The sequence below is a fragment of the Alosa pseudoharengus genome, unplaced genomic scaffold, assembly GCF_046254945.1.
Source record: "Alosa pseudoharengus isolate Yale_2024_CS ecotype anadromous, Long Island Sound unplaced genomic scaffold, YU_APseudo_1.1 YU_APseudo_1.1_scf_6, whole genome shotgun sequence".
Lineage (NCBI taxonomy): Eukaryota > Metazoa > Chordata > Actinopteri > Clupeiformes > Clupeidae > Alosa > Alosa pseudoharengus.
In genome coordinates, this window is record NW_027468848.1 from 28,401,582 (window position 1) to 28,407,333 (window position 5,752).

The following is a 5,752-nucleotide window of genomic DNA, read 5'->3' on the forward strand; positions in this document are numbered from 1 at the left end:
TGTTTGTGCGAGTTTGTGTGTGCATATGTGTACTTGTCTACGTGTGTGTGTGTGTGTGTGTGTGCATGTGTGTGTGTGTGCATGTGTGTGTGTCTGTGCGTGTGTGTGCATGTGTGTGTGTGCGCATGTCTGTGTGTTTGTGTGTGCATATGTGTTTGTCTCTGTGTGTGTGTGTCTGTATGTGTGTGTGTGTGTGTGTGATTCAGAGAGCTTTCACCCTTCCTTTCCTCTACTGGTACTTTGTGTCCTCTGGTCAGTCTCAAAGGCCCAGAGCTTTAATGGATCCGCAGATCCTCCGATTTACTCCGCCGAAACACCAGAGCGAATGCTACCTTTTTTCCATCCCTTTTACAACCTCCACTCCTCCTGCTCTTTTTTTTGAGGGAGCACACAGTCCATTACCACTTCCTTTACAGCCCTCGTGGACTAGGAGTGACTCGCGATCTCAAAAATGGCCTTTGGTTATTATATGTTAGATTTTTCCACTGTGCCTGAAGGTTTCACGCAAATCTTCAGTGAATTCAGTCTGTTAAATGTGTGTGTGTGTGTGCATTGAAATAGCACAAAAATAACTCTTTACCTCAGAACTCTTTACTCATAAATAAATAACTCTCAGAAATGACTTGACCGTAGCGGATGGAATGCAGAAATGCTGGCTAAGAAAGAAACCGCTCAATCAATCATCAGAACTGAAAGACAAAAGAAAAGACTGTCCAGTCTGGTGGTGATGTGGAGGTCCTTTTGGCTGGAAACCACAAATAATTAAGCAGCTGAGGTTGAGGGCAAACACTTGTGGCCTGAACTTGATACCGTTCCTTCCACCTTAAATGTCATATTAATGACTGAACACAAAGATGCAGCCCTTCTTGGGTTTGGTGTTTCCTCTTTGTGTCTCTTAACTAGAGGGATGGTGTGTGTATGTCTGTTGTGTGTGTGTGTGTGTGTGTGTGTGTGTGTTTGTGTGTGTTTTTAAAAGGTGTAATCTATATACATCTAATTACACACAGGCTCGTCCTTCATCTTGCCAAGGTGTTGTGAGGGAGGCGATTAATCACTGAAGAAAGACCTCTGTCAAAATACAAGTGCAGTGGACACCGTTTAAAGCAAGGCTGGTTTAGCGGCCTTTGTCAAGGGTAATCGCTGTGCAATATCAGCTTCAAAGGGATGGCCAAGCTCCCACTACCTGTTGCACAGTGTGAGGCTTACTCCTTCCTTGTATGCAATCTAGTTTAGGGACCATCCTATTTTAAGCAGTTTGGCCTGTGATCTGAGCACTGTAAGGTATGTCAGAGTGGACAAAGGAGGGAGCTGAGCCAAGCCCCTTCTTGTTTATTCTTATTTTGTTTATCCTTTTTGTTTATTGTTATTGTTGACTGGTTGGTGTTAGATTGACATTCACAGATTTCACCAAGGGTGTGCCATTTGAGAAAGAGAGCATTTGAGTGGTGTACTGTATGTAATGCATGACACACGATGCAGACATGACATTTTTTGAACCTTTTTGGAAAGTTTGCTAATCAAATGATGCCTTATAAGCTTTTGTGTTCTACATATGCGTATTGTTGTTTGGAAACAGCATTTAGATATGCTGAGAGAGACAGAACAATGTTTTATGTTCGTCACTGCGCCCCTCTAAGCTCTCTAGCCCCTTATGCAAACACTGACACCGACCACTGACCCTCACTGAGTCTCTCTGGCCAGGGCCGGAGTGGGGCCACTTTTCAGCCCGGGAGTTTCAGGCCCAAGACCGGCCCACTTTTTTAGTGGTGGTGGAAATTGGATAAATAAGGCAACATTTCAGCTCTTACTATCCTGTAGTTTTTTATTATAGGCTAATATTCCACTATTCCACAAGGATAAGTTTATAAGATAATAAAAACAGGAAGGAAGAAATAAAGCATTTGAAATGTATCCCACAATTCCACTAAGAGGCATATTGAACTACTGTATTGTTTACATGTTTTTTTCTGCATGGGTCAGCTATCATGTTGTTGTTTGGTCCTTTACTACACCCACTTCTGAGCAAACAAGCCATATAGGTTGATCATGTAGCCTACTGCTGTCATAGCCTACTGTTCTTTCTTCCATAAAATAACTTTAATTCATATGGTTAACTCTATTATCCTTTCTACTTGTCCCTATAGTCATAGTTAATTTCGGGCTCATCATTTTCAGCGGGGGACTGGCTGATCTGCTGCTCAGGCTTAGGCCTATAGGCTATTGCATACACAGATCAAGCTTGAGTTTTGCTATCAATATTTGCATACTATTTGCAAAGTCTATGAATAGCCATATTGGATGATACCAAAATGCTAATATTTTAATTCATTTAATATGTTACTTGCGAATAGGTTGACAACGCTACAACGTCCAGTAGGTTATTAGCCCAATTACGCCGTTATAATCATGGCTCTCTTTACCAGTTGCCACTTATGTCTGTCCTCTTCAAAAAAAATTGGAAGCATGGCACATTTGGCAGCATTTCCCTCCAATACTTTTCGTCTTTTTTACCTGGCCTTTTCAGTCCCTCATGGCATCTTTCTACCATCCATCCTCCCTGACGCTTATCACTACTGTAGGGCCGGCCCGGCTGGAATCTGAGAAAACTTTTTAGGAAAGACGGGCTATACTGTATGGACCCAACCAATTAACTCTTCTTGGGAGGGGAGAACAACCCATGCAGAGGCTGAGGTGTTAGGCATAGAATGCGAACGTGTGTAGCCAACTTTAAGAGAAGATAGATTAACTCGACAAATGCCAATATTTTTCTCCAATCCCTCGACCGGCCCAAAAGTGAAGCGGCCCACCGGGAATTTTCCCGATTCTCCCGATTACCCACTCCGGGCCTGTCTCTGGCCTGACATTATATCAGTGAAATAGAAATGAAGTGAGATGCCAACACCAGCATGGGATCTGATAAATCTTGGCAAATGTGTCAAACTCAAGTTTGATGAATGATCAATGCTGGTGAATAACATGAAAGACCTGCATGCCTCGTCCTTTGCCTGTGAAGGGAAAGAGTTTTAATACCAGCAGATAACTGATCCTGATCAAGGCAAACTGAAGTCTTGGATGCAGAACATGACAGGGTAATCTTTCAGGATAGGCTGTTTTCTTCTTCTTCCTACTCTCTCTGTTTACACACACACACACACACACACACACACACACACACACACACACACACACACACACACACTCAGAGCATTGACTTCTATGCCAAGGTGAGATGGACAGACACTAAATATGATGAAAGAGACAGAAGGGTCCTGCCAAATAAAAAAAGAAGAAAAAAAGCAGCTGCTTTCTCTTGTCAGCTGGGTAAAGGACAGAAAAAAAAAAGTGCTGTCACTCTGCGGAATGTGAGAGATTCAGACAGAGCACTTACGCCAAGGTCACAGGGAAGGTTTTGTGCCGAGATGCACACTGCGGGCAGACCTTTACCTCTCAACCCGCAATCACCTTGAGATTCCTCAACCCCCGTGCCCCTCAGAGGCTCAGGAACCACTATTCATCTGCCAGTGTCTCATTTTTATTCGGCCCGCTTGAAGGCGTCAGCGTAGCCCCAGTGACTACAGAGAGACGAGAGAGAGCGGGAGATTGAGATGGAGGGAGAGGGAGATGGAAGGAGAGACAGAGGCGAAGAAACGGGCAAAGAGAGAATAAAACAGAAGGATAGTGTATGAGAGAAAGAATGAGAGAAAGAAAGACAGGGTGATAGCAAAGAGAGAGAAAGAGAGAGAGAAGACATCAAGGGGGAGACGAAGGAGAGAGCCACCATTGAGACACTTTCAGTGTCTGTGAAATTGAGGCCAGAGAATTGTTATGATACTGAAATCAGCACACTAACAGACAAGATGATTGACCCTTTTGGAATAAGACAGCTTTGTAACTGGGGATATTCAGTGGATGTGTTTCAGCAACTGTGCCTGTTAGAGAAGAGGAACAATTTGCCTGTGACTCAAATAAAAAAAAAAAAAATACTTCTTTTACATGTGAGTTCATCCTATCCCTACCATAGTTATTAAAAACAAAATGGCTGTATTCTGGCCTCTCCAATCAAAACTTATCCGATATTACTTTATTTCAACCGATTATGTCAGTGCTACTGTATGTGTGACTAACATTGGGAGGACAAATAATGCCATATCAGTGCAGCCTCACTGGAACTATCCTCCATTCACTTCCTATACTCTATCATTTCTTCAAACAAGACACTTTCTCCCTCAACCTGTCATCTAATCTCTTTTCTTTTCAGTGTGACTGCAAGAGTATGAAGTCAAACCAAAACGTTCCACAGCACAGAATTTAAGGCCAGAAGGTCAGTCATGAGGTGGCTTAGACACAACACTGTCTGCTTTAGAAACCCGTGTTTGTAAACATAGCTTGTGCACGGCTGCTTTTGTTCAACAGTGCTACTTAAATGCCATCATCTCACCCATTTAGTTTTGAGTGTGCTAACTAAAAATGCTAAACTTAAGAGAAAACTTTCTGGCTCTCGACAGGGTCAAGAGTTGAGTGGTGAGGCAGATCAGCCACTGTGATAGCTGCTTTAAAGGCAAGTGGTTGCCGGGGCAAGGATAGAGATCATTTGTAAATTATGTTCTTGTGTGGACAAAAAAATATTATTTATCTTGTGTCCCTCCGGAAACGGTTCACTGTTGTTCACACAGGCATAATATAATAACAAGGATGCATTGCATAGCATGCAGTGCCTAGTGTTGTAGGGTATAGCTTGATTCATGACCGCATTTTCAATTTTGACAGGCCTCACAGCTCTCTGATGGGTCATGTTTTTAGATTTCCCCTTGATGTCAAATGTGTGGAGGGAGGTTTTGATAATGCTGATATTGAATTCTGTTCCAATTTAGGTCACCCATTAGGGTTTGCCCTGGACTGCAGTTTGTTGTGTATTTCCTCACCTTCTGAACTCACGCTGGTTGTGATCTTGGCCACATCCTGTAGACGGAGATGAGTGTTTATCAGGGTCATGGACGCGGGTGCGTGTGTGAGTGGAAGCAGTGAGAGATAGGCCTCCTATTCTCGCTCCTCCACCCCAACCAACCCTCTTTTGTACCCCAGCCTGTGTTCTTAATCTCAAACCCAACTGAACCCCACAGGCCAGATTAATGGTTTTAGCCTGGCAGAGTGGAGTAGTGAGCCATAGACCACCCCACCCAACCACACACACACCTCCTCAGCCTCCCCCCAGCCAACACTGCACCCCCCCACTCCTACCCCCCCCCCCCCCCATCTGAAAGCAGATCCCTCACTGTGCTCCTGACCCCCAGTGCTGCCGCCTGGATGAGCGCCATATGGGGCAGAGCCTGCAGGGTCTGGTTCCTCACGGACAGCTGTCCCTTCACCCGCCCCTATACCCCCCACCCCCCTTCCCTCAACAAACACCAACTCGCCTCCCTGACTGACCCCCCACCACCACCTCCCTTCAAACCCTCAGAGTCCCTCCTCCCTTCGTGACATGAGAGCTGTGCCTCAATACAAGCCATGTCAATCGCTCCGGGTGTGGATTAGCGCGACGTAGCCGCTAAGAGATGCTCTTTATTGTGTAGCTATAGCAGCAAGGCAGGGCAGCAGGGAAAGGGAACGGGGCCTAGAAAATTAACTGTTTCCTTCGCCGCAAGGGGCACGGAGGCTTAAGGAGGATCAAATGAGGCTAGTATGGTAATTGAAGATATGAGACATGTCATGCCTTATCAAGGCAATCTAAGATTTAAGGGATCTTATAGTTCTG